The sequence below is a fragment of the Equus quagga genome, chromosome 1 (assembly GCF_021613505.1).
Source record: "Equus quagga isolate Etosha38 chromosome 1, UCLA_HA_Equagga_1.0, whole genome shotgun sequence".
NCBI lineage: Eukaryota > Metazoa > Chordata > Mammalia > Perissodactyla > Equidae > Equus > Equus quagga.
Window position 1 is genome coordinate 115,626,640 of NC_060267.1, and position 27,712 is coordinate 115,654,351.

A 27,712-nucleotide genomic window follows, 5' to 3' on the forward strand; every position below is an offset into this window, starting at 1 on the left:
ATTCCCTTCTCCAGTCTGTGAGACTGGGTTCCAACGCCCCTGAAGAAATTTGAACTGAGCCCAGAAAGGTGCAAACCTACTGTGTTCTGATTTGTTCCTAGCAACCACGTTCCCTAGGGCTGCTGGCCCTGTGAGGCAGACACCCGCCCATCCTGTCCACACAAGCACTGATATGGATCACCCCTACGTCTTTGGCTTCCTCCAGGCTGCAAGTGAGAGTTTTCATTGCATGAGGTCGATGCTCTTTTTCTTCTTAAATCTAAATGACAAACACACTGACAAAAATACTTTGGTAGAGTTCTGTTAAATGTTCACTCAATGTAGTGTGAGAGCAAATCTTTGCTAACACAAACATGGCACTAATGAAATCCTATCACCAGCAGCCTCATTACCCTACAGTTAATAACTCACAACTTGGCCACCTCATAAATAATTGTGAGTCTTCTGATCTGAGTGTGCTGATGGTGAGAGGTGGACTGTTGCTGATTTCTCTTTCTGTTTGTCATCTCTCCTGGCCTGTTTTCTCCCGGCATCAATACTTTTTGATCACCAAAGATAATGAGACAAAGTTCTGTTTAGAAGCCTTTTCCTTCTTCCCAAGGATAAAAGAATTCAAAAGGATAGAAAAACTATCCTGTCCTTAAAGCATGCTTCACTACTCCCCATGCTGAAGAGAGCAGTTTCTTATATTGGTGAGGAACAAATGCAGGAAAACTTAAGTAATTTCCCAAGGTTCATGACAGCTTTTGCTCCCATCCTAGACTTCAAACCACAACAAAGAGGCACTTCAAAGTTACCATACTACAGAGTTCTCAAATTTTAGTTAATGATAAGGTTCCTGCCTACCCTGAGTCCACTGGGTACCAGAAAGCTTTTCTGTAAATGAAAAAAAATCACATTTTAAATATGTATTCTTCCCCATGCCCCTCAAAATATAATTTACTTCAAAATATAACATTTGAAGAGAAAACAAAGACAGCCCCCAAGACTTGATTGTTTTTCCTACATGGTTTTGGAAACTGATAGCTTAATTCAAACCCAAAGAATTTGTTGAAATTTTGCAATCTAAGTGAAGTCACTCACTATTTGGGAACTTTTTTTCTTCTAAAATTATAGCTATTGTTTTCAGGGTAAAGGGTTTAGAAGGGGGTGAAGGGCTCCTAAAATTGCTATTTGGTGTAACTTGGCTAAACTTGAAAGCTGAGCAAAAAAATCTGTGCATGCAGGTGCGACTGAAGTAACGGATACTAAAATGGTGAGCATTTTAAATCATAATGGCAAAAGTAATTAAACAGAAAAGTGACCAGCGAACTTAGAAAAGGGTCAGAGATAAGATATAAATAATTTCCTGCAGCTGCTGACTCGCTCTCAGAAGAAGCAGTTGCTATTTTTATCTCAAAGGAAGAGATTTTTTCTTCCTGTAAACCTTTTTTTTTTAATTGAGTGTGATAGTTTTGTCTGGGTTGAAGAGAAAGGAAAATACAAACTTAACAACCGATCTCACAACTCAGTTTTCCTTGGGGGGGGGGGGTCACTGAAAATTGGAAGGACTTTATCTGGCCCATCAGAGGCTGTGGGCATATTAAGAAGTCCAAACCCCGACCACTTTTCTGGCACTAAAGGCAAAGATACTATTGTCGAGCCACGCTTAAGGGAACAAACATTTTGAATTGTTTGGAAATATGATACACACATATAAGTGGCTTGTGTAATCCTCCTCTTCTCCTCTCCCCACTCAGAACCCCCCCAACCCTTCCCCTGAGCCCCATTTCCACCCCCACCCCCACCATCCCTGCTGCAGACCCAGATAGCGCAGCTGCTGCAGTGGGGTCCCCAGTCACCACATAAAGCCACAGAGAAGAATGTCACGATGTAGCTTTACACCCCAGCTCTGCCTCCTCCTGTTAGCTCTGTACCACATCAGTGAAGTCACTTTCTGAGCCTCAGTTTGCCATCTGCAAAATGGAGAAACTCTAAGTTCGAACTTTGGCGGTTGTGGGGAGGATGCAGTCCCACAAGCCAGATAAAGCTCTGACATGGGCCTGGAAGGCAGGAAGGGTTTCAAGTTGCCTCCTGGTCCCAGCCCCTATCTCTGCTCAGCGCCTGACTCCTCTTTGATCAATCCCAGCAACGCTGAAGTAATTTAAGGGGGAACATGGAAGAAAAGAAAAGAGATGAAACAGGAGGATGAGAGCAAACCCAGAAACCTTGCAGTCATCAACCCTCTCCCCTCTGCTTTTCGCCCTCCTGTCAACAATAGCAAACAGTAGCCATAGCAATAATAATAGCTAGCATTTATTGAGCACTTAATATATTCCTGGCGCCACGTGTGGTATCTCATTCAATTCACAAGCGATGCTATTGTTAATTCGTCACATATAACATTAGGTTTTCAACAGCCCTGTCCACTATTCACTCAGACTGAGTTTCCTGTCTATTTAAATTCTGGAGTCTCTTCACTGCTTGTACTTGCACAGTTAGTGTTTCGACCCGAGGTCAGGACTTGACCCTTATCCATGAGATCCGACATTGCTAGATTGTGTTCGCTGTTCCGGCCTGCCAAATTCCATCAACATTCCAGCTGTATAGTCACACATTCACTCTACCTCGCGGCCTCATGCCCCTCACAGATTCATTAAGCGTGTCTTTTGAATGGTCAGCTAAGTCATTGATGAGATAGATCTCTTTCTAAGCGCTCATTCCTCTACTCCTTCTCCCACCAGGTGAGTTCTTTTGGGTCTCCGCTGGAGTTTAGGGGATAGTTTCCACAACGTGGTCCCACTGTTTACAGCAGTGGTCTGAGAGTGCCAGCTGTATACTCCTAGAGACCTTGAGGCCAATGGGAAGGTAGAGCCTCTCCCTGGCAGAAGGGGTCTGCCGGCCCCATGAGAAACCATGTGCAGGTGCACCCCCTCTCAGTGCGGGAGGGAGGGACCTCGGGTCCAGCTGCTCCTTGTCTGGTCAGCCCAAATGGAGCTCCCAGTGCCACATTCGGACAATTCTCCCATCTTAAACACTCCAAAAATAGTTAGAATTCTGACGGATTTTCTTGGCCCCTAGAGAGAGCTCATTTCTGCTCTCTTCCTTCCCCCCTGCTCTCTCCCGTGTCACACACACAGTCACACCTGTCCCTCCCTCAGTCCTCCCTAAAGGAGGAGCCTGATCTGCCTCTCCTTTGCTTTCCTCTCCTGAGAGTCTCTGTCTGCTTCTCGGGGCTGTGAGAGCATAAAGACAAGCCTCAGCTCTCCCTCTTAGGGAGACTCCGCCAGCATCCCTTCCCTCTGCTTCCCTCCTCTGCACTCTCTTTGGACGATCCTTCTTCCCTGTGGCAGGTAGAATTAATTTCCAAACTCCAGACACATATTAACATTAGACATTAAAATTGGAAAAAAGATTGGAATTCTCAGAAATACCTCAAATTTAATCACAAATTGTTATTAAAATACCTCCAACATTCTTCATACACTAAATTCATCATTAGGAATATCCAAAAAAATGTTTAATAAGAAAGATACATAAGTTTAGCAATATTCATAAAGAACTAGAGTCCAGATTGAATACTCAAACACTGGAAAATGTCTGGGGACATTATTGGGTGGTTTTTAAATTATGTAACATTCTAATATTCTAGTAAGATGAACGGCTCTACACAGAAGCGTGTGTAGAAATTGCCAATTTAAGAACTTATTTTTCTTTCAAAACTTTGTTGTTTCTTGGAACACCACTCATAGGTTTAGCATAGAGGCTACCATGTGACTAACCTTAGCATTTACTTTATTTGTAAGAAGAGTTCACCATTAGCAGCAGACAGGGTCATGAATGTATATTTACAACATGGACACGAGCTAAACTGATTACATTGTGACCGTTTCTCTCCTTGCCCCATCCTGGTTACCAGAAATGTTGACTTTGACCTTCAACTCTGCGTGTCAGCTTTTCTTGCTCTTGCTTTCTTCTTGACATCACTGGATTCCTTTGAAGAGTAATGTCTTTACATTGAGTAATAATCTTTTATTCCCACAGAGAATTATAATACTTTCCCCATTTTCCTAACTTCTAAAACTCATTTTTCTCAGGATATGAGATTCAGAAAAAAATGACTTTCCCAAGAAATGTCAGGAGGAAATCTCCACAAGAAAACTGTTATGATTGTGGCTATCTATATTGTTTTGGCCTACCCAGGAATATTTTCTCCTGGTTTTTGTTTGTGGAACTTCCCTGGCCCACTCTGTGGCTGTTGACCATGGTGCCCCACTTCTCTGTCTGGCAAACAGATCTACCACACTCTTTCTAATGGCTGCAGCCTAGTCATTGTGCGTATCATAATATAGTTGACTGGTCCCTTATTCAGAGCCATTTAGCAGTTGTTGATTGCGGGCATGGATCTCCAGCTAAGATATCAAAGACTCAAAAGATACTTGATGTCGTGTCTACTTGTTGGCAAAACCAAGATTCCTGGAGTTTCACTGGTTCCTGTTCTTCCCAAACTCCCAGTTGTTTAATTGCAACATTCCAATAAGTTGGAATGATTAGCAGTCATTCTTTTGCTAGGAACTGGGGAAACTTAACTGATTCCACTGGCAAAGAGAATAGGCTCCAGAACTACTAGCTGGGCCCAAAAATGTTTGATCAAGTGGCCCCACCATGTCCACTCAAGCCATTAAGCAAGCTGTCTTGTTTTGGGCTTGCAACTCTTTGCTGCCCATATACGTTTAGGCTGAAATAGGCTTATCTTGAGGATAGTCATCTGATTAGATTGCCAGGGCTTTGGCCTAGGACCTCAAGGAATGACAAAAAAGTCCACCAAACCTCATGGCTTTGATTCTAGATCCCAGACTAACTTTTAGCTCAGGGCTCAGGGCCCTGTCTTCCAGAAATATTTTCTTTGATGCACACGGCATTTTCTCTTTAAAAATCTTTTTTAAATTAGCCTATTAATTAAAAATCTATGGATTTCACTTTCTAAAACTCTAGATTTGCATTTTCTTTTGAACAGATAAAAATATCAAAAATACTGAGACCCATGTTTCTGAATGACAGTCCTTTTGGTGGATCACGTGTTCTCCACTGTGCCCATCTCTACCCAGTAAGCTTGCTTCTTTGCATTTACCTGCGTGGCCCCTATTGGGGACTGAGTTTGTAACATCTGTTTTACATGATGCATCCAAGCTCAGTAAAGGACCCAAGTTTGAGGCCAAACCCTCATCTACATATGTAATTCACTTGTGGATCTAAAAGGGTAGTAGGTGGCCAGTTGATAACAGGATTCAAAAATTCAGTAATCTGGATCCAAGTCAACTCTTAATCTTTTCTTATATCCTGTAGGTTATTGTTTGGGGTATAAAGTAAACTACTAAAACAAAGAAACAAACAAAGCAGTAACAGCAACAAAAACATAGCAGCTTGAACAAAACAAGAGTTTATTTCTCTTTCTTGAGGTATTTCAGAGGCAGGCACGTGGTCCAGGTTGTAGATAGCTCCTCTCCAAGAAATCATCCAAGCCTCTTGTTTCCTTCTTCCTTTTCCCGTGTGGCTCTGTCATCCTCTGATTAGAGGTGGCTCACACCACACATCCAAGGTCCAGCTCATGGGAAGAAGAAAGAGAGAGAGTGTAGAGGAAACAAATTGCATTTAAGGAGGCATCTCAAAAGGTCCACCACTACTTCTGCTCTTACTCCACTGGGACAGCTTGGTCTCAAGGCCTCATCCAGCTACCAGGAAGCGTTTCTGTATTTCTGATTGGCAGCCATGTGACTTGCTGAGAATGAGTGAGTTGTTGTTACTAAAAGGAGGCAAGAGCAAATTCACACTGGAAAACAATGACTATGCCCTGCTCTAATAGGCCTTTCGGAAACAACTGGGAGATAGAAAGGTCTTTCTTCTCAGAGACCACACACACATGCAAACATACTTACAAACACTCCCACTACAACCACCACAGCCAGAGGCATCTATCTATAAGCCCTGGATAGTCCTTATTTTTTTAACCAAACAGCAACAAATAGTGAAATCATGAGGAAACAATCTTTCTAACAACTGTGAATTAGACACCAAACTCTGGCCTTCAAAATCTCTCTCCAGTTCTTCCTTCTATTTATTCAACTGATGGGTGAGACTTCTAATATTACCATGGAAATTTTATGCATTTTCTGAAATGTTTAGAGTAGAAGAAGCCCCTCCTCACCTGATTTTTATCTTAAAAAAAAAAAAAACTGTCCAAAATAAAAATTAAACCTCAGGCCATCCATACGTGTATGTGTGTTTGTGTGTTTGTGTGTGAGCAAACAGAGTATGCCATATGCATTAGGAAAGAGGAGAGAGAAAAGATAGACACACAGTGGTCTCCCTCCGTGCATTCTCCAAATCTTTGATCAGCGTTGCCAAACGGTTCCTCAGATCAGATGGTGTTCTCATCCAATAGAACACTCACACACACCAGTTATCTCTCAGAACGTTAAAACTATCCATTAGGGTTTTAATTCCGCTGAGAACTTTTCAAGAAACCTTGCATTTAAACCCAAATTTTTAAGATGGCTCCAAGAATGTCTTTATTTACTATTCACAAGGAGCCAGAGCTTTAATATCTTTTTCCACCTTTGTGCTGGTCCCAGAAATCTCATTTTCAGAGCCCCAGTACATAAGACAGATAAATTCACTGCTGCTGTGGTTAAAGCAGGGGTGGGTGGCCTGGAGCTCTAACTACTGACCCTCCCTGTCATCTCCCACAGAAGTCCTTGAAGCCTCAGTGACAGAGGAACCCCCGTCACTCTGTGAACACTGTCTGAAAACCACGCTTCATTGACCCTTTGCTCGTGGCCTGAGGTTCAGCAATGGGTAAGATAAGGGGAAAACATTTGGGAAAATGGACACCTCTTCTCTGTAGTACCAACGCGACCTGCCAATTCTGCTAATTCAGTAGAGTAGGGAGAAACCAACCCGATCAATCACAGTACGGACAAAGCAGTGGTGTGTTTTTAAAAGACTCTGCAGTTTTTAGTGCCAGACCTGCTGGCCTCTTGTAGTCACAGCTCTCTTCCGACCTGCATCCTTGATAATGTGAAGCAGATGCTGCGCTGGAATCTAGTGGGATCATCATAGCCTATTAACGAAGAGACCTTGAGAAGCTCAGTCTCCACATCTACAGAAAAGGCAATATGGTGGCTTTCTCTGCTCAGGCACCTGGCTCTCTCTCTCTTGCTTCTTTGACTTCAGCAGAGAGGGCTCCCTGACCGCCCTGTTTAAGTAGCACCCACTTTTCTTTCTGGCATTCTCTATCCCCTCGTCCTGCTTTCTTTTTCTTCATGTGCTTACCACCACCTGACATCATAGATATTTATCTGTTTATCATCTCCCACAGCCTCCAGGATTCAACCTTATGAGCGCAGAAGCTTTATTTGGTTTTCTTTGCTGCTATCTCCCTGGAGTCTAGAAGACCTTTTGGCATTTAGTAGGTGGGCAATAAAATGAGTTAGCTGTTGAATGAATCATGAGACTGTTGTGTAAATGAAAAGAATATGTGTAAAACATTCCACATGGTACCTGGCACATGGAAGGCACTCAGAACAAATTAGTTATTTGTGTTGTTGTCATCACCTTCCACACAGACTCCAAGGTGATGATGGACTTAATGATCTCACCATTTTTTCGCTTCCTGGAGCATCTCTTTACGATGCTCCCCAAGGTACAACAGAGATTCCCACAAGGCCAAGAGGCATATGCAGTAGGTAGAGCAGTGCCACATTCCTAAGGTCAGCACATGAGGCAAAAATATCATATAGAGTTTGGGGCCAGCCTGGTGGCATACTTGTTAGGTTTGCATACCCCACTTTGATTGTCTGGGGTTCATGGGTTTGGATCCCGGGCACGGACCTAGCACTGCTCATCAAGCCACACAGTGGTGGCATCCCACATGAAATAGAAGAAAATTGGTTCAGATGTTAGCTCAGGGCCAGCCTTCCTCACACACACACAAACACATAGAGTTTGAATTACCCTCGAAGGCTCTTCAGGAAGACATTTTCTGCAAGCCTAACCCAGCTAGGTTTTCCTCCAGCATCACAGCATCACGACTCTTTGGTTGAGCATCAGATGAAGTACCTGGCTTGCATTAGAGCCTGTGTTGTACCAAAAACAATAATAAAAATGTAAGCCATTATAATGTTTAGCACTAGTCTGTTTAAATGCTAGCGTTTCTCAGCAGTGTGCTCATAGGCTGGGAGGCTCCTGGCATCTGAGACCAAATGTAGGAGATGGAGATTTGTGTCTTTTCTAAGTCACACTGGCAGGACCGCACTGACTTGAAGGCGGCCAGAATGCTTCCGTTACGTGTTTGTTCTGTCTTGGTCTTTGTCTCCCTTTACCCTTCTGTCCCCTAGACCCCATTTCTGTTCTACCACACCTGTAGCTGAAACAGTACAAGTTAAATGTGTTCGTAGCATCCTAAGTAGTGACAAAGAACTGCTATGCTCAGAACATTTTCGGAGTTGGAAGGATCTTTAGAAGACATCCAAGCTTTTTTATTTTACACTAGGTATATAAGAAAAATGAAAATAATCTGTCAGTCACACAGTGAATGAGTGTCAGTACTAGAACCCAGTTCTGCAGTTCCCAAATCTGCTGACTTTTCTCCATCTTTTTCGACTGCCTTCTAGCATGTCACATACAACACCTTCATTCTCCCTTCTCCCTTTCCCACTCCTAAAACCATTCACTGCAGGGAATTGCAGTGGTCTTTAGCTCCTCTTCCTCTTGGCTCAGGACCCAAGCAACCCTTGGTGAAGGCGGTGTGCTTCTTTCCCCTGTTCCTGCTTCAGTCTCTTGCCCACTTCCCCAGGAGTCGGTTGCATCTCCGCGAAGCCTCTGCAACTCTGACTCACTGCTCTATAATCAGGCCAGCACCCGCCTCCAGCATCACTTGGCAGCTACTGTAATTCTCGGTGGGAAACATCATTCATGAAACCCCTGGCATGGGAATCATGATAACACACAGGGCATCGGAGTCTAATATTTTCTTTTTGAGTCATGTTGAGCAAGGGCAACTTCCTCACACAAAGATCAGGAAACACATCCAGACAGACAGCACGAATGGATAATGAAAAGGACTTAGAGACTCCAACAGTATAAACAGAACTGCATTTTTCAAATAATGAGTATTCGCCTATAATGCCAGAGTATTGTTGTAGATGAGATTGTGGCTCAGAATGACCTCACATTGCACTTACACCCCAAGGAGGGTTTCGATGGGGTAAGATATTACACAGAACAACAGTTTATTGCCAAAGAGCCAACAGAGTTCTAGAAAATGTTTGACCACTTGTAAATTGAGCCCTTCTTTTGTGTTTGGATGAAGCCATTGGGCTAATTTCCCAATGATCAAGCACAAATCCACCACTCCCATCAGCCCACCTCACCCCCGTCTCTCCTCTATTTACTCCCCCCATATGACATACCACACACACTCTTTTCAAAATTTTGCCAACAAATATATGCATCTCATTTCCTCCTTCTCCAGATGTGGTCTTTTAAATACTCTCAAGGGATATGACTACGGAGAAAATTGTAGAAACCAAGGAGGAGGTGTCTTGAAGGAAAGCATAAATTGGAGCAATGCTGTCCCTGTGCTCCCCCAAGGTCATTTGATGGTGCTGGGTGTGAAGTACCCAGTGCCTTCTGCCCCAAGAGTTCTCTTTCCTTTCGATTCCTGCTAGTGACCTTAAGTCTCTCCACATGTTTCACAGACTCTCCCCACTCCCTTCCTCATGATATTCATTCAAGTTGGGGGGAGGAGGGGAGAAGAAAAGGAAGAAACTATATAAAATTTCTATCTGTACAAGCCTCCCTTCCATCTTTTGGCTAATGCCTGAGGTAACAACTTTAATGGCCTTTGAAGTTGAAAGTGGATCTGAGTATATTTTAGTTGTTGCCTTTACAGTCTAACTGAGACATTTCATGTTTGAAAATAGTTTTGCTCCAGTGGTTTCTTCTTCTGGCAATAGGATGGGAAAACCTTAATATATGAGGATATCGTATGATAAGTGGATAATAATCAGTGGGGACACGGAATGGTGCACAAATGAACCGTGTGTGTTATTTTTAGAGCATTCACATGATATGATTCATCTTAAAAGCATATCTAAGTGTTAGGATCTAAAACCATCAGCATGATTTAGTGAAGTCATGGAGAACACATGTGACTCTTGTTTTGGAAATGACAGTATGCGGACACCATTGCATTTTTTCTCCCCTTTCAATTTCTTATAGAATTGGTGGGCAAAACCAAAAGACCAACATAAATTCTCCCTGGTACCCTGCTGTCCACGTTCAAAGGCTGGGAGGATTTGGTGTACATGATATATGTACCAAGGTGATATTCTAACAGAGACAAATTATGTTCAAACATCTGAAAGTCATCATTTCTACGCATATGCAGGCGTTTTGAGAAAAATCTACAAGAGGATCAAAAACAAGATTAAACCACATCTGTTTGGGTTTAAACGACATTGTCTATGTAGTTCAAAGGTGTTTCCTTTTGTGTAAAAAAACCTGCCCAGCTGTTTTTTATCTTAAATTCCTAGGCGTTATCAAAGAAGTGTTTTCATTGGCTAGCCAGTGTTATTTCTAAAAGTTGAACTAGTTAGGAAAGAGGCTAAGAAAAAGAAAATATACTTTTTTCATCTTGGTTCTATCCCCAGAGCCTTTTCTTGGCACTGGCAGAAAACTAATACAGGGGTTTTGTTCAATTCTAAATAGAAATGCTGTTATCTACTGTGTGTCATCATGTCATAAATTAACTCTTCCATCATTTTATACAGGTAATTGATTACAATTGACACTGATAAGAAACATGAAACAAAAAATGAATCCTCAAAGGCATGAACTATATAATAAATACACATTTGAGTGCATGAATGTTAGGCACTGATGAATAGAAAGGGAATGTTTTTGAAAGCCGCCGTCCATCAGTAAATTGTCTTATTTAATGGAGCTGTGGGTGTGGAATGATACTGCCCCAGTAGTGTGTGGCTTTTGGACAGCAGACACATTTACACATTAAAAAAATCACATCTGATTACAAAATCCTCCTGTTCTATGAGGCATAAATAAGCTGCACTATGAAGACCACTAAATGGTTCATTAGAATGAAATTTGAAAGCAAAAAATAAGAATGAGTCACAAGAATACGATATGACAACCAAACCGTTCTAAGCAATTGCTGCGCTGCTCCCTGGTTAGATGATTCCTCGTGTAGTTTCCAGCTGTTTTTAGCAGAATGGCTAGACAACGTCGTAGAGGCGGGGAGGTTTCCGTATACGTATACACAAATGGACTCTCTTGTTCTTACCATATGTCGGCAATCAGCAGGTAACTTTCAAAAAGATTGTTATTGAAAAGACAACTTTTCATTGTCGCATTTACAGTTGGTTCTCCCTCAGACATATACAGAACTATTCTTTTTCCTTATCTAACAGGGACAGGTTTAAAGCTTTCTGTCCCTAGTTGGTGAAGAAGAAGTGGTTCCAGTTTCCCTCAGTTTTGACTGCTATAAAAACATATTTTTGAGACTAGATAAATAAATATTAAGTCCTGGGTATGAAAGCAAAATCCACTGCGCTTTCTCCTTCCTTGAGTTTTATCTACTTCTCGATTCCTTAATATATTCAAAATGCTCAGTTCAGCACAGCACTTGGGCCCCAGAGTCATACAGCACTTGGGCCCTAGAGTCATGCTGCCATGTTTCAAATCTTGGTTTGACCTTTTACAAGCTAAGTAATTTTGGGTGACTTAATCTCAGCTTCCTCATCTACAAAATGGAGGTAATCATAATAATATGACTAACTTCGTAAAGTTACTGGAAGGATTAAATGAAAAAGGACAAGCAAAGCACCTAGCAGAGTGCCTAGCTCGCAATAATCACTGAAAAGAATATTTGTCAACATTTTTCTGCAGAGACTGGTCAAAATCTTCTCTTTGCTCCTCACCTCAGCTGCTCCCACCCCATGGCTATCCCTTGAGCTCAAATCCTAAGCCAAGTTCCTAATGGAACAGGCAGTTGAGATTATCCAGCCATTTCCATCTTCAGATTGCTCAGTATGTTTACCCTCCCTCTCTTGCTTAGCTCCTACTTCCAAAAAGTCCTGCTCTTCCCTTCTCAGACTAACCCCTCCATCTCTAAAGAGGGCACATGGAGTGTGCCAAGTGTGAGCCAGTAGCAATGACCCCTACTGTGCTTGCTCAGTGGGAAAGACTGCCATGACCGCATGGTGCTGTCTGCTCTGGTCCGCAGAGAGGAGATGGACAGAAAGGGTGGTAGATGTATACCACCCTGTCCTGAAATCTTGGTCCTAGCCCCTCTTACCCTCTGTGAGCCCTGACTTCATCATTTATCATCTTTCTCAATCACATTTTCCATGCCTCCCTCTCGGGGATGATTAAAATAACATCTTAATAGGCCTCTTAACTACTGCCTTACCTCATTCCATTCTCTCCCCAAACTGCTGCCAGGTTAATCTTGGGCAGCTACTCCTGTTCAGAAACCTTCATGGCTCTTATTAGAGACAGAAAAAACCCACTCTTCTTAAAGCTGATAGAGAGGAAAAAATATCAGGACTTTACTGCCTTTATTGAGGAGAGAAATTTAAATAGGCTTATAAAAAGTAGATAAAATTTCTGGAGCTTTCTGTGTGCCAGGCACTGTGCTAAATGCTTTGTCCATTCTCCCTCTTTTGATCTGCACAAGAATTCTATGAGGCAGGTCTTATCATGGTCCCCAGGTTGTGAATAAGGAATCCCAGGCATAGAGAGGTTAACTTTACTCAAAGAAGCATGGTGCAGTGTATGGCTGTTTAATCATTCTGTTTGTGTGCTTCTTGTCTTCCCATCACTCTCACCCCCACCTCAAGCTCTTTGGCACCAGGGAAAGCATGCTAAATGCAGAGTAAGTGCCTGGTAAATTTCTTTTAAATCCAGTTGGGCTGCAGGCTTCAAACATATCCCTCCTCATTCCCAAAATGTGGCTGCATCGCTCCTCAGAGTCTTTCTGATTTTAAAAGCTTACATCACATTGAGCCTTTTAGTTCTCAAAGCATCTTCCCATGCCTCCTATTTGATCCTCAAAACAACCCCAAATCTGAATATTTCCACTTTGCAGATGTGGAAAATAAAGTTCAGGAAGGTCCCGTGATCTGCCAAGGAATTATGGCAACAAAATCGCTGGAGTAGGAAATGGACCCAAGATTCTCTCATCTTACCTAAAAGTTTCTTAAGCTAAAGCTTTAAGTACACCTCTGTGGATGCCTGGAACAGTAGCTGAAAGTCTTCTAAAAGTTGGTAAGCTACATTATTTTTAAGTAAAATAGCCCTTGAAGATCCTGAAAGCTGAGTCAGTAGTTGAGAGGGTCAGCGCTCAGCACGGGCTTCTCTGCCAACTTCTTGCCTGGGAGGTGAGCTGAGGACAGAGCCTCAGCTGAACAGTGAATGTCTTGGTTTTCCTGAATTTATTTAACAACCGCCCTGAATGTTATTTCAACACAGTTTATCTTCCTCACACTAACATGTCCCTTTATAATTTCAAGGCAAATTGACAAGGACTGAGACTTTTGAGGGTTTTGGACAAAGGTGGCACTGAGACCTACTCCAGGGGTTTGAATTTCAAGTGGGCAGAGGCGGGCTTGGCCAAACGCCTGCCTGGGGACGTTGGACAGAACTGCCAGCAAAGGGACATTAATGCTGCTTCTGTGTGTGGCTGATCTTCATCTACGGAAGAAACAAGTAAGCACAGAGATGCTTCTCAAAGCAGTGAGAAGTAATCCAACGGTTTTTTAAGAGTATTTTGGTCTCTCGGTTCGAGAAAGACTTGATTAAGTGGATATTCAAAAAAGAAATAATGACCAGAGGGAAAGGGGGTGGGGAGAGGGCTAAGGGGTAAAGGGGCACATATGGATGGTGATGGATGGTGGCAAATGCGATACAGTCTACAGAAGCCGAAATATAATGAGATAAACCTGAAATTTATACAATGTTATAAACTAATATGACCTCAACAGAGTAATTAAAACGAGAAAAAAAAAAAAAGAGAGAGAGAGAGAGAGAAATAATGAAAAAGCCAGGCAGCAGGATTTAAAGCCTGGCCAGCTATGGAACAAGGAGCTGGCCAAAACACCTTGTTGGTCTCTCAAATGTACGATTCTACACAGAAGCGCTGGAGCTCAGCACTGGCTCTCTTCCATTATTGGTTGTGAGTCTTCTGTTCATGGTTTCTGTATTTATGTTGTACATTTGGGGCAAGTACACTCCTTCATTGATTCAGCTATATCCATCTGTCATCTGAAGAGCAAGGAAAAAAATTCTAACATATCTAACTCCAAAAGCATAGATTTTCTGTTCCTTTGTAGGAAATTTTCTGTAAGCCTTATGTTTGACAAGGAAAAAAGAAGAATTGATTTGGACGAATCAATTTTCCCCCTCTGGCTAGTAAGTCTTTAAATGTGTTTTAAAAAGTAAAACAAAAAATAAATAAAAATTTGATACTTCCCCCATAGTTTCTCAGGACTGGCTCCTTGTTTCACTTGGATCTCATCAAAATATACCTCCTCCAATAGGCCTTCCCTCAAACCTAAAATCTAAAATCACACCACAAATTATTAACTTCTCTTCAGGTGTGATAATGGAGGAGCGGTTTTGTATAAAAAGAAAAAAATGGGTTTTTATCTTTTGGAAATACATCACGAAATACTTTTAAATGAAATAGCCAGGCAGAATTGGTGGAGATAGAGAGGAAACAACCATGAGCTGACATTGTTGAAGGGGGCTATGGTTACTTGGGGGTTTGTTTTACTACACTCTCTACTTTGTATATCTGAATTTTTCCATAACAAAGAAAATTTTAAAGAATTTTTTAAATGAATATAAAATAGTCTTTCCTTAGTCCCACTACCCACACCAGGTCACTCTTCTCTGCTTTGTCCCATTTGATATTTTTCCCAGCACCTAGGTCCCTGGGGTCATCTTGTCAATGCATGGTTTTCTTCCTCATCCGCCACAAGAATATAAGCTCCATGAGGGCAGACGCTTGGTCTGAATTATTCCTGTCTTAGTAAGAGCACAAATGATGAAACATTCAGATGCAGGTGTCTATCTCAGACTCACAGTTTTCTAATTAGAAGATCTGAAGCAAGTTACCCAATTATTGAACCTGTTTTTCTCACCTTCCATACGGAGATAATTCTCTTCTTCAGGAACGTTGTGAGTATTGAATAAAAACGCCTATAGAGGGCCAATCGGAGGACTTGTCACTTACTGATTTAACAAATTAACTTCTTTTAGCTCGTTCTTCATTTTGAATTTGGGATTTTAGTTGACATTCTAATCATGTCAACCATTTTGGAAGATTGAGTAACTAAAGGTCTTACTCTTCACTTTAAAAATAGACTGAGACAGCAAAAAGTCTATTCTTGGCTCTACCGGTTCTGACTTGATCTGTAAATTTCTTTTTGCTGATTTCTTCTGCAAAATGGAAAACCAGAGGACATGAGTTGGGGTGATCATTAAGATGAGAGAGATACTATTTGGAACCCCATATAAATGCCAAGCTGAACTTTACAGAAATCCAAAATGCATTTGCGATATTCAGCATTTCTCCTAAGGCCTGATTACAGGCTTGTTGGCTTTAATTTTTCTCTAATATGTAATTCTCTGTTATAGTACTCTACAAAATGCTGTAGCATGTCATTAATGCTTACAAAATGTCTTAAAAGTACACAGAGCAGAAAACCTCCCAGCTAGAGAAATTTTACAATCTGAAGATAGAGGCAGTTGACTTTGATCTAGGGAGCTGGAAAACAACCATGGAATGGGTGGGTAGCTTGTAGAGAATGTTCCTCCTGGTTCTTTTGAAGTAGGGGACAGTATTTGAGAATTGACAGTGTTTTAACTGTAAAGGAAATCCAAAATAAGGTCCAAAAAGTCCATATGGTAAAAGGGAGGAGAAACAGGAATGAGGGAAAGAAATTTTGAACAAAAGAGAACCCTCTGTTGAAATTGATTAAGAAAGAAAACAGAGAAATAATTTGTCTGCACATAGATTTTTTTTTTAAAGAGAAATCTAAGTTTGAAGTTGGAAATAAAAGACGAAAACAGTATTATAGAAATTGGGGAAGCTGTATGACATTGCCCACTAAATGTACTGGAATACAAATTAGATCAGCGTGTGATTTTGGAGCTTCAAATAATCCGAGCTGTTAAAAGCCTGTGACGGTTCTTCCTAGAGTTAAAGAATAAGTGTATCCCAATTGTTGAAATCAATCAGTGAATCAGCAAATATTTAGTGAGAACCTGCTGTATGCCAGGCCCTGGGGATACACAGAAGGGAACCAGGCAGACTGAGTCTCTGCCCTCATAGCATTTATAGACCATTAGAGGAGACAAGTCATCAGTAAGAATAAGATAAGTACCTATCGATAATTAATTAAATTATGGTAAATTAGCAAAATAACTGTTCAGGAAGCCTCAGGAGCATTTAATAAGGTCTACCCAATCTAGAGGCATGGAAAGGGATGGAGGAGACACAAACAGTAACCCTGAGGAAGGGTTATCTATTCCAGCTTAATCCTGAGCAATTGAGAGTCAGCCAGGTTACCAATGGGGAAAGGCTTTCTACAAATAGTAAACAGCTTACGCAAAGACCTCAAGGCAGGAGAAAGCAAGCTGAGTGTGTAAACTGAGGGAAGTTCAGTGTAGCTAAAGTGGAAAGAAATTGGGGAAAGAGTAGCCAAGCCAGTAGGTAGATCAGATCATAGAGGGCCTTGTTAAGGATTTAGGACATTATTCTATGAGCATCAGGAAGTTATAGGAGGTAAGTCTAAAGAAAGCTAAATGATTCTTCTTGTGAAAGTCATTTCATAGTGAATTATAATTGAAATGTGCTAGAAAACAAGCCATTTGTACAGTTTGGCCAAGACATCCAGACACCTCCAGAACTATAGGCTGCTTAGAACTCTTTGTGCCCTAAGATTGAAGAATCACAATGTGTCCTGCCAAAGGGAAGACTGACACACACACACAAACAAAACCCTGGAGATCATCGCTGGAAAACAGACAGAATAATTGCAAACCACATCTAAGGCACAAGTGCTTATGAACAGAAGTCAAACGGGTGAGGTCGATCCACCCAGAGGCTTATTGGGCAATTGCAATGAACAGCTTGGGGTGGAGGGATAATCTGAAAGGTTGGCATCTTCTGAAAGTGCCACAATAGGAGTGGCGGACTAGCATCCCTAAAAACTTTGGCTTGTGGTCAGTGGCAGAGGAATCTGCTTAGTGTATCTTGTGAAGGTTCCACCCATTCGCTCAAGACAAAAACCTGGGAATCATTCTGATTCCTCCTCCTCCTTTATTCTACACATTGAATCCATCAGCAAAGTACTTATTCTTAACTTTCAAAATATATCTTGAATCCATCTCCACTGCTACCACCCTGGACCAAGCCACCAGCGTCTCTGGCCTTGACTACGGATATAGCATCCTAGTCCTTTGTGGTCCGTTCTCCATGTAGTAAAGAACGACCTGATGAAACTTAAATCAGATCTTGGCACTCCCCTGCTCAATATTCTTCACTGCACTTTGAAGAATATCATTCCTTATTCTAGCCTACAAAGTTCTGCATGATCTGGCCCTCTGCCTACCTCTCCATCCTTATTCCATGCCTCCCAATATCCTCTAAAACTAGGCTGGCTTCAGTTCCTTGAATGTGCCCAACTCTTGCCTGCCTCAGAGCACAAGAACAGCGTTTCTCCAAGTATGGCCTAAGACCTAAGGCATATGGCATATGGCCTAAGGGTCTTCTGCATCATCTGGGAGGTTATAGAAAATACAAATTCTCAGGTTCTATTCCTAACCTACCACATCAGAATTTCTGGGGGTGGGATCCAGAAGTTTGCGTTTTAACAAGCTCTCCAGGTGATTTTTTTTTTTTTTTTTTTTTTTTGAGCACTAAAGTCTGAGAGTCACTACTCTAGAGAATTCCATTCCCTGGGTCTGAAATGCTCTGTGAGTTCAGCTGCAAGTTTACCAAAAATCAAAGTAGCAATGGTTTAAAATGTAGAACTATATTTATTTGTCATGGAAAAGTCCAGGTGGGTAATCCAAGCCTGGAATGGGATTCTACATTTCCAGTAACTCAGACTCCTAGTATCTTGTTGCTCCACTATTCTGGGCCTCCGTTCTCAAGTTCACATCATGATCCAAGATATCTACTCTGATTCTAGCTGTCATGGCTTTATTCTAGGTAACTGGAAGGAGAAAATGAAAAGATCATGACTTTTCCTTTAAAACACTTCCCAGAAGTTGCACACACCACTTCCATTGATATCCCTTTGACCAGACTCTGGTCACATGGTCATTCCAACTTCGAGGAAGGCTGCCATATACACTGCTTATTCTGGGTGGTCTCTCTGCCCAGCTAAAATGTGGGCTCCTATTGCTAAGGAAGAAGGGAAGAATATATACTGGGGGACAGTTACCCGACTCTCCTGCATCCCCTACGCTGCATATGCATTAACTTAAATTCATCCTCAAAAAGCCCAGCCACCAGGTTGGAGGAAACCCTATTCCATTGTTTTCTCTCACTGCACCCAAACCATTTCCTTTACAGCTCATTAAAAAAATTGTAATTATGTACATATGTGTGCATTAAGTGTCTCCCCTGCTAGACCATAAGCCCAATGAGGGCAGAAATCACATCTATTTTATTCAACATAGACCATCCAGCACCTGGTACAGAACCTAGCACATTGTAGCCCTTAGTCAGTATTAGATGAATGAATGGATGAATGGATGAATGAATGGGTGAACAAAAGAATGAAGAAACAACCAAATGAAATCACCTTCCTGTGGCCATTTGAAAGGGTTGTGCAGAGAAAGTGTGAGTGCCGCTGGGGAGGAGCCACTTATCGCTTGTATGTATTGGCACACACTCAAGTTAGGGGACCACTTGTTCCAGTAACATGAAGAACAAATCCCACTTCTGCTATAAACCTATATACTCTCAACCAGTCTAAGAGAAGTCAGAAAGAAAAAACAACAAAAAATCATAGTAAAGAGAAAGCTCAAAGAAAGGTGATACAAATAAATCTGTTAGGAATCATAATAATATAGATGAACAAAATTTGCCAGTCAAAAGGCACAGGTTCTCAGGTTTAGATAAAATTAATTGATTAATAAAATAAAATCTATAGTTTACAAGAGACACATGTAAAACAATGACATAGAAAAGTTGAAACTAAAGCAATACAAAAACACATACAAGGCCAACTCTAGTCAAAAGAAAGCTCTGTAGGAAATGTGAATATCACACCATACAGACAAGGCTAAGAGAATGACTAAGTGTAAATAAGGATGTTATGTAATAGTAAAAAGAAAATGTAACTCTTGAGAACCTGTACTCACATACAGAATTTCAGAATATATGTCAAAAATTGGTAGGACTAAAAAGAGAAATTATCCATTCTGCGATCATTGAGGGAGATTTAGCACAGCTCCCTCAGAAAGTTCTCTATCAAGAGCTAAAACTAATCAGGATATAAATGCTATGAACACAATTAACAAGCTTGATCTGAGTCCTCTTTAGAACCCTGCACCCAACAATATGAGGCTTTTAATTCTGCTCAAAAGTACATGCAACATAGATTTTTGAAAATTCAACATACATGAGGCAACAAATATTAAAGAATCTACATCACACAGACACTGTGTTCTCTGATGAGAGCACAATAAAATTAGAACTCAGTATAAGAGGATAGTCATCCCCTCAAATACAAGCATTCTCCTATTAACAATTTGTAAAAGTAGAAAGCAAAAGAAAACTATTTAGAAAAAACTGATCAAAAACCCCATATGTATAATAGAGTAGAAGCTGTGCATGGAGGAGAATGTATCACCTTAAAAACATGAATTAAAAAGAAGGAAAACTGAAAGCCAGTGAGCTACACGTGCAGCTCAGGAACCTGGAAAAAGAATAATGAGCAAACTCAAGTAAGGACCAGGAAGGAAACAATAAAGATAAGAGCAAAACTTAAGAAAATTTTTTAACAAACAAACAGTAATGAGGATCAACCCAACCTAAATCTGGACCGTTGAGAAGCTAATAAAATACACAAACTTATGGCAAAATCTATGAGGAAGAAAAGGGAAAAGCCTATTGGTAAATGTGATGAATGGATGATCACCAACAGTTGAAGACTTCGGCAATTATAAGGAAGAAATGGGATTACACAGGTAAAGAGATGGTCCAGTGCCTGCAACTCAGTAGGAACCCAATAAGTATCCATTTCTCTTCTCTAAATAAATGAATTTAAATGAAGTGTTAATGGACGATGATGATTTAGTGCAATGCTTTTGAAATGCAGTATATAAAATTATAATAGCAGAAGGGTTCTGAATAAAGGTGGTGGCAGAGGAAACCCCTTCCTCATTGTCTCCCAGTAACGACTTACACACTTCCTGGGAGTCCCTGGGGCTGCTGAGACCCCGATTTCAAAAACAATGATTTAATTTCTTGCCCATCTCAACAAATACCTTTTGAGGGCCGACCATGCTCAAAGCACTCTGCTCTCCAGGGTCTTCATATGTAAATGCAAGGAGTAATTTATATGTTGGAGATATGAAGTAGGCCAATTGCCTGACCTCTCTTTGGACTTCATGAGCCTTCTGGCTTTACTAAAAGCATAAAGGTATTTTCTCCCTCATCCTTCTCATAGCAGTACACAAGGCTGGACCACATCTACCATCATTAGTGCCTCTGTTAGAGTTCTTAGGTTGCAAGTAAGAGAAAACTCTGGCCAACAACCATAGAAATCATTTATTGGAAGAATACTGGGTAATTCACTGAATCTGTGGAAGAGATGTACAACAATGCACAGGGAAAGACAAGAATCAGGACAGTTCCAGCCTTTGGATGGTAGAAATCAAGGAGCATTTATTCACACAGGTGCTGCCATGAGATGAATCAACTCCAAGACTCATCTTCATGTGTCTCTGCTCCAGATGCACTTTCCAGGAAAGGGACATTAATGGGTCCAGCATCATGACAGGCTGAACTTCCTGCCATGGGACCCCTGCTGTAGTCCTTGATGCCCAGCCCTCTGCAGCTCTCTGGATTCTGGCCCATTTTCCAAGTCTAGCCCCCAGCCTACCACTGAGTCTGTAAGCCTCTGATATTCTTTAGATAAATTCCCTTCTTTAGGATAACTACATGTAGTCAGGGCCTGTCGCTTACAGCCAAAATCCTGGCTAATACAAAGGGTTTTCCTTCAAAAAGTTGTGGATAGTTAACATCCATATCTTTGGGGGCCTGGGGACATTATGACATTGGTACAATAGTCTAGAATCTTATCATTCTATTATAGTTTAAAAGCTAAGAATAGTAGAGGTTATGGACTGAACCTGACTGAAAGCCTCTTAGTATAAGGAACCTTTGGCAAAACCCAAAAGCAAGGCTGCAATTTCTGTTATTGGTTTCTGCTGTATATTTGTACCCTACTCTGCATTCTGAGTGTATGGTTTTCATTGATTACAACTGTCTTCTTGCCTCTGATTATAAAATCTTGAAATTAAAGCAGAAAGGCCTGCAATAAACCCTTTTCCCTGCCAAAGTGAGTTTGTCAAAACAACAGACAAAACAGAACTCAATTTGATCATCCCAGGAGACTGGAACTTGGAAATCCTGTGCCAAAAATATTTTCAGAGCAAGCCTTCAATCAGAAGGTAGCTTTTATCTTTGGAGACATCAGTAAGCTGACCTCAAGAAAATGGAGCTATGCTCTCTCTAGCCTTAAATGTGTGGGAACCAGACGTGTGTCTCCATATGCCAGAATTTTTATTACAGAACTAACCCAAACCCCTCAAAGAGCATCGTAAATTCACAGTAACATGTCCATTGAGACTTTTACCCAGAGAATGTGTGGGAAAATACAAATACTGTCTAGGCCAGCATTCACCAAAAAACATCCAAGAGACCATTAGTGACCCAGCCAAGGGCCTTCAGAGGCTTTCCTCTCATTCTGTCCTTGACTTCCTACATTTATTGGACCAACTCTACATATAGAAAGTTTGCCCCAAGAGAGCCACTTCCTGAGAAAAAACAGAGTCCCACAAATCTAGGGGGTGGCTATCTTAAGAGAAATAATGAAAACCATGCACTTGGAGAAACAAAAAAAACACTGAACTATCTTTGGGAATCATATGCATTCATCCTGAAGGCGCTTAACCCTGAAATACACGCCAAGAAACGGCTATCTGATAAATAGCACTGGGGAAATGGCCAATAAACATATGCGATGTTGCTCAACATTCCTAGTCATCAGGGAAATGCAAATTAAAATCACAATGGGATAGCACTACACCCACTAGAATGTCTGAAGTTGAAAAGATTAACCAGACCACATATTGCAGAGGATAGAGAAACTGGAACTTTCATAAACTCTAGGTGGGAACTTAAATTGGTTTCACAATTTTGGACAACCTGTTGGGTATTATTCACCAGAGTTCCATCTACACACATCTGTGACCTACAATTCTACTCTTAGGTCTATGTCCAACAAATTTATTCACACATACAACAAGAAACATGGATGAAAACATCTTTAGCAACATGAGTTGTAATGGCCACAACCTGAAAACAATCAAATGCCCATCAACGATAAAAGATAAATAAATCTATGCAATGAAGACCCTACAGCAATGCAAACGAACAAGCTACAAATGACGTACATGAAATTTAGAAACTTAATGTTGAGTTAAGGAGGCCAGACACAAAAGAATACTACAGTATTATGCCATTCATGAAAAGTTTAGAGCCGGGTACTACAAATATGGTGTTAGGATCAGGGTGATAGTTACCTTTGGCGACGAAGGAAGAGCATTGATTAGAAGGGGCCAGAGGGGAATTTTCTGAGGCAGCCAATGTTCTAAGTCCTTGATCTCAGTGGTAGTTAAGGAAATGCTCTATAATAATTTATTAAGCTGTATATTATGGCTTGGACTCTTTTCTGTATATGGACATTTCAAAATGAAAACTTCTTTTAAAATCGTACTGGATACCACTGGAATCAGTATATTCCCAGGCCTCGATTGGAAGACAGCCACGCTGGCTGAACTCTACAGTCAGACCTGGATTTGCTGCTCATTAGCCTCAGTTTCCTCATACGTAAAAATGTTCCCTCTGCCCGTTTTCCTTTTTCTGGCCTCTCGCCCCAACGCCTTTACCCTGGATAATGCCTGCTTGTCTTTGAGACACAAGTGTTGATGTAGCTTGCTCTTTAAAAACATACAGTTTGTATAAGATGAAGCAATGGATCCTTTGAAGACTGGGACCATTTCTCATTCTGTTTTGTGTCCCTAGCAATATACCAGATAGTTAGTATGTGTTCCGTAATGTTTGTTGAATGAATAACTAAATCAGTGAATTAATGAAGATGTAGCAATGTATGTAATTCATCTCTAGTAGAGTATATCCAAGGACCTGCTTAAAGCAAAGACTGATTAGGTGCTTGAAGGTTGAGCAATGACGCAGCAAGGCAGCTAGATCCTGGAGGGGAGAGCTCAGTGGTTGGCTTCCTACCATCAGTCACTAAAAGCCCACTGAAGCTCATATCTGTGTATACAATCTGTCTATGAACCAAAGACAGTAGAAATGCTCCTTTTCCCTTCTTCATATACTTCTCAAGGCTCACATTGCTTCCCTTACTCCCAACCACCTATACATGTAGGGACCGAGAGATACGTACTTTGCTTCTCAACTATAAAATCACCAGATATAGTCTAGATCCCTCTGCAGAGAGCCCAACTCAGAATATCAAAATCCCACATCCCATATTGCCTTTGGGCACTTATGGCTGATCAAGATGGCAGCATGAATTCTGATTTCTAGCAGACAGTATTGGTGAACCTACCCCAATTGGTTATAACTGGAGCTTTCCTTAAGATTTCTTTAGGTTAGGAGCATCTGAATCAGCACTATCTCCAAATCCCAAAGTTTGGCCCAACCGCATATCTTCAGGTGCAGCCTTCAACACTGATCTGGAAACAGACTTGATCCAGAGAGGAAGAAACTCTACAGGACCTGATAAAGGTCCAGGATTATGTGTAGTCCCGTCAGAATGCAGTCTGATGCAGTCACTTGTCAGGAGATAGAACGTGAATCAGAGAAAAGCCAACTAAAACTATGATCAGATTGTTTTAGCAGGCAATTCAGCTAAATGAGGTGCAGGAAGAGGGGGAAGAGGCGGAGAGGGAGTTGAAAAACTCCAGATGGTTATATTTATTTGCAAAAAGGGGAATTTTGAAGCATGGAAATTTTTTTCTTCAAGTTTAGAATAATTTTGAAATTATTTTTAATGTGTAAGGCTAAGTAACATCAAATTTAGAAAATAGGTAACTTGGATTACCCACTGCATCTGGAATCTTTTTGAAGCTCTTGAAACACCAGTTAACTGTGAATGGTTACCAGTAGATGGCAGCATTACCTCCACCATTTTGCTCTTCATCTGCCAAACTCTGAGTCTATCAACATTTGAAAGTTAGCAATCACAAATTGCACACCAGCTGCCCAATTTGTTGGCTGTTGTAACCTTTCTTTTACATTACACTCTTTTAAAAGAGATCCATTTAGCTAATATATCCTCTAAACACATGCACAGTACTACAGATACATAAGCAATGTGCCAACTTGTTTTTTTCTTTCTTTCTTTCTATTGGCTTTTGCATGAGCAAGTCTTTGCATGTCTAATTGTATGGAGACAATTAGCTGTTCTATAAAACGTTGCCTCCTTCTATCTTGTATGTGCAACCACTTACATACGAATTTACTCACCAGGTACCAAAGCACTGCCAGTGGAAACAGAAAGGATGGGGAATTTATTTTAAACAGATTGTGGTTCAGATCCTGGCTCCATCACTTAACTTCACTGAGACGCATTTTGCCTTTGTTTTGTTTTGTTTCTGTTGTGCATAAAGTTGAAATTACAGAGTTAGTAATATCCGCTTGGTGGGATTATTGTCCTAAGTATAGACGACAGTTGAATTCAGTAAATGTTGCCTGAGCCCCTACTACGCGTCAGGTGCTCCGCCAAGCACAGGGAATAAGTAATACACTGGCTTCTCCTCTGGAAGCTCACAGTCTATAGCTGTGCTGTCTAATACGGTATCCACTAGTTACGTGCAGCTATTTAAGTTTAAATTAATTAACAAGAAGTAAAGTTAAAAACTCAGTTCCTTGAGTGCACCGGCCACATTTCAAGTGTTTGATCCCCAGATGTGACTAGTAGTTACCAGAATGGATAGGTATATGGTAGTAAACCATAATGCGGGCGTGGAGCATTTCCATCACTGCAGAAAGTTCTGTTGGACAGCACTGGTCTGGAAAGCTGAACAGACTCATACAAGTTTCTAATCAGTTTGAAAAGTGCTATCAGAGACCAATATACAAAACAGGGAGGTGACACAAACAGGAGAGTGATGAGCTCTTTCCAATGATGTCAAGGAAGATTTAGCAATAGAGAGAGAGATCACTTTAATGGAAGCCTTTCACGAAAGGTGACCCTTAAGGAGTAGTCTGAGCCTCAAGGTGCTTTCAGGAAGACTTGAGGGGAGGAGGAAAGGTCCACAAAGAGGCACATCAGGTACAAAGTCTTTAAGGAAGACAAAAAACCACAGGGTGTGCCCGGGAATTCACACGGTTCTATACTGTGGAAGGATAAGACTGAGGGGCAAAGAAGGTTAGATGGAAGGAGATGAAACTAAGAGAGACTCACCTGCTAGATTCTGAGTGTTTGTAGTGAACACTCAGTGTGGCTTAGCTTTTCTTTTCTCGGTGGAAGAGAACCAACGGTGACCCTTCTTTTTATATCTGAGCTCAGGGAGAGGGAGTAAAGGAAGAGGGAGAGGTTCCTGACTGATTCCTTCCACAAGATCCGAGTGGAAAATGAAACTCACTCCTCTTCCAGCCCCGTACAGTACCTCCCAGAGCAAGTGCTCTGCTCACACATCCCTCAGACTGTGAGAACAACCCCCCCAGCATGTCACCAATAACACAGCTGCCCCCACCAGCCCCCATGGATGCACATTCCCTCCGCAGGAGTGAGGAATGCCTTCTGCCGAGATTAAAACATATTCAAGCCTCCTGAGTCCTGAGCTTTGAACCAATCTCCAACTTTTTGTGGTTACAGTTCATAGTCGGCTGGCAAAATGTGACTTCCTGGTTCTAAGATAAAAGACTTGGCGGTGGGAGGAGGCAGAAGACTAAAAAAACTTACTTGACATCAAATGGCTCTTGCAAAATAGAACTTTGATGAGCAAAGCACAAATGAATCCTAATCATCCCGATTACATTTCGGAAAATGTACACACTTTTAAAATTTCAGAGGAGGTTTGGCGGAAATAAGTTTGGGGTTTCTCTAGCCTCTAGACATTTGGGAAAAAGTTGGAGGTCTACGCTGATTCGCAGCACACAGCTGGGAGTACAGGGCCTCCTTTCAGGGGAGCGGGAAAAAGAAAGTTCTGTTGTAATAGATGTTCCAAAACTCGCCGGGTCTTTCACAAGAGATGAGGTGGGGATGGTGGGGGAGGGACCAGCTGAGCTCCTCATACGGTTTTATTTAAACTTGAATAGAGATAATCAGCTTGGCTGTTTATTCCTATACCAGATGCGTGGGGGCCAGCATTCTGTCACATTCCTAACCCAGATAGTTTTAGCAGCAATCTTTCTAGAACAGAAAATGTACCAAAGACACTCGCTGGTAAGAGTTACCAAGAGAATCGAGCAGAGCCCATCCTGGATCCCAACCAGCAAACAGCTCGCCTTCTTCCTCCTGGGTGGGTGGCCAATTATTCCTGTGACAACACCTCATAATTTCCATGTGATGCCATTTGGCAAAGGAGAGCCCAAGCCAGGCTAAAGGCACACCAGCTTGACACTCAATCTCCATCTCTTTATCATACCAATTAGAGAGTAGGGGGAGGGGAGCTGGCCCCAGGGGCCAACTCTAAACCTTGCTTTAATGGTGATGAGTGGATAGGGCTGGTTTTTACAAGCAGAGGGTTTTGGCACTAGACAACTCCCTCTAGGACACACTAGGTTGGCACCTTGGACACATTACTCGACTCCTCCTAGCCTCAATTTCTTCATCTGTAAAATGTGAAATCTCATGTTTACCTCCCAGGGTCAATTTTGAAATTATGTGAGCTATGTCAGCTGGGTGCCTAGCAAAGAGCTTGACACACACAGGAAGTGTTTGATTGATGTTAGCTATGGCTTTTGTCATCATGATGTCATCCATAAACTGATTAATATACAGCCAAGCCTGGAGGGATGATTGCTCTCCCCTCACCAAGGGATTTATTTTCAACCTCCTTATGAACAAAGGGTGCATCTGGGCCCCAATTTTTTTTTTTTTTTTCTTTTTTTGGTCTTGGAAAGAATACTTGACATGAGATCTACCTTCTTAACACATTTTAAAGTGTATAATACAGTAGGGTTAACTGTAGGCGAATCTCTGGAACTTGATCATCTTGCATAATTGAAACTTTATACCAGTTAAATAGCAACTCCTCATTTCCCCCTCTCCTTGGCTCCTGGAAACCACCATTCTACTCTCTGCATTTGACTATTTTATGTGCCTCATATAAGTAGTATCATGCAGTATTTGTCCTTCTGTGATTGGCT

General features: G+C 41.4%; 1 long non-coding RNA gene across 1 annotated transcript; it reads right to left on the minus strand.

The window, feature by feature from the left end:
* Positions 1 to 5,394: 5,394 nt before the first annotated feature.
* LOC124250036 (uncharacterized) lies at positions 5,395 to 25,979 on the minus strand. The gene is made up of 3 exons (XR_006891518.1): positions 25,803 to 25,979; positions 7,993 to 8,114; positions 5,395 to 5,584 (listed from the first exon to the last, which is right to left on the minus strand). It is a non-coding gene; the product is annotated as an uncharacterized LOC124250036 (long non-coding RNA).
* Positions 25,980 to 27,712: the final 1,733 nt, after the last annotated feature.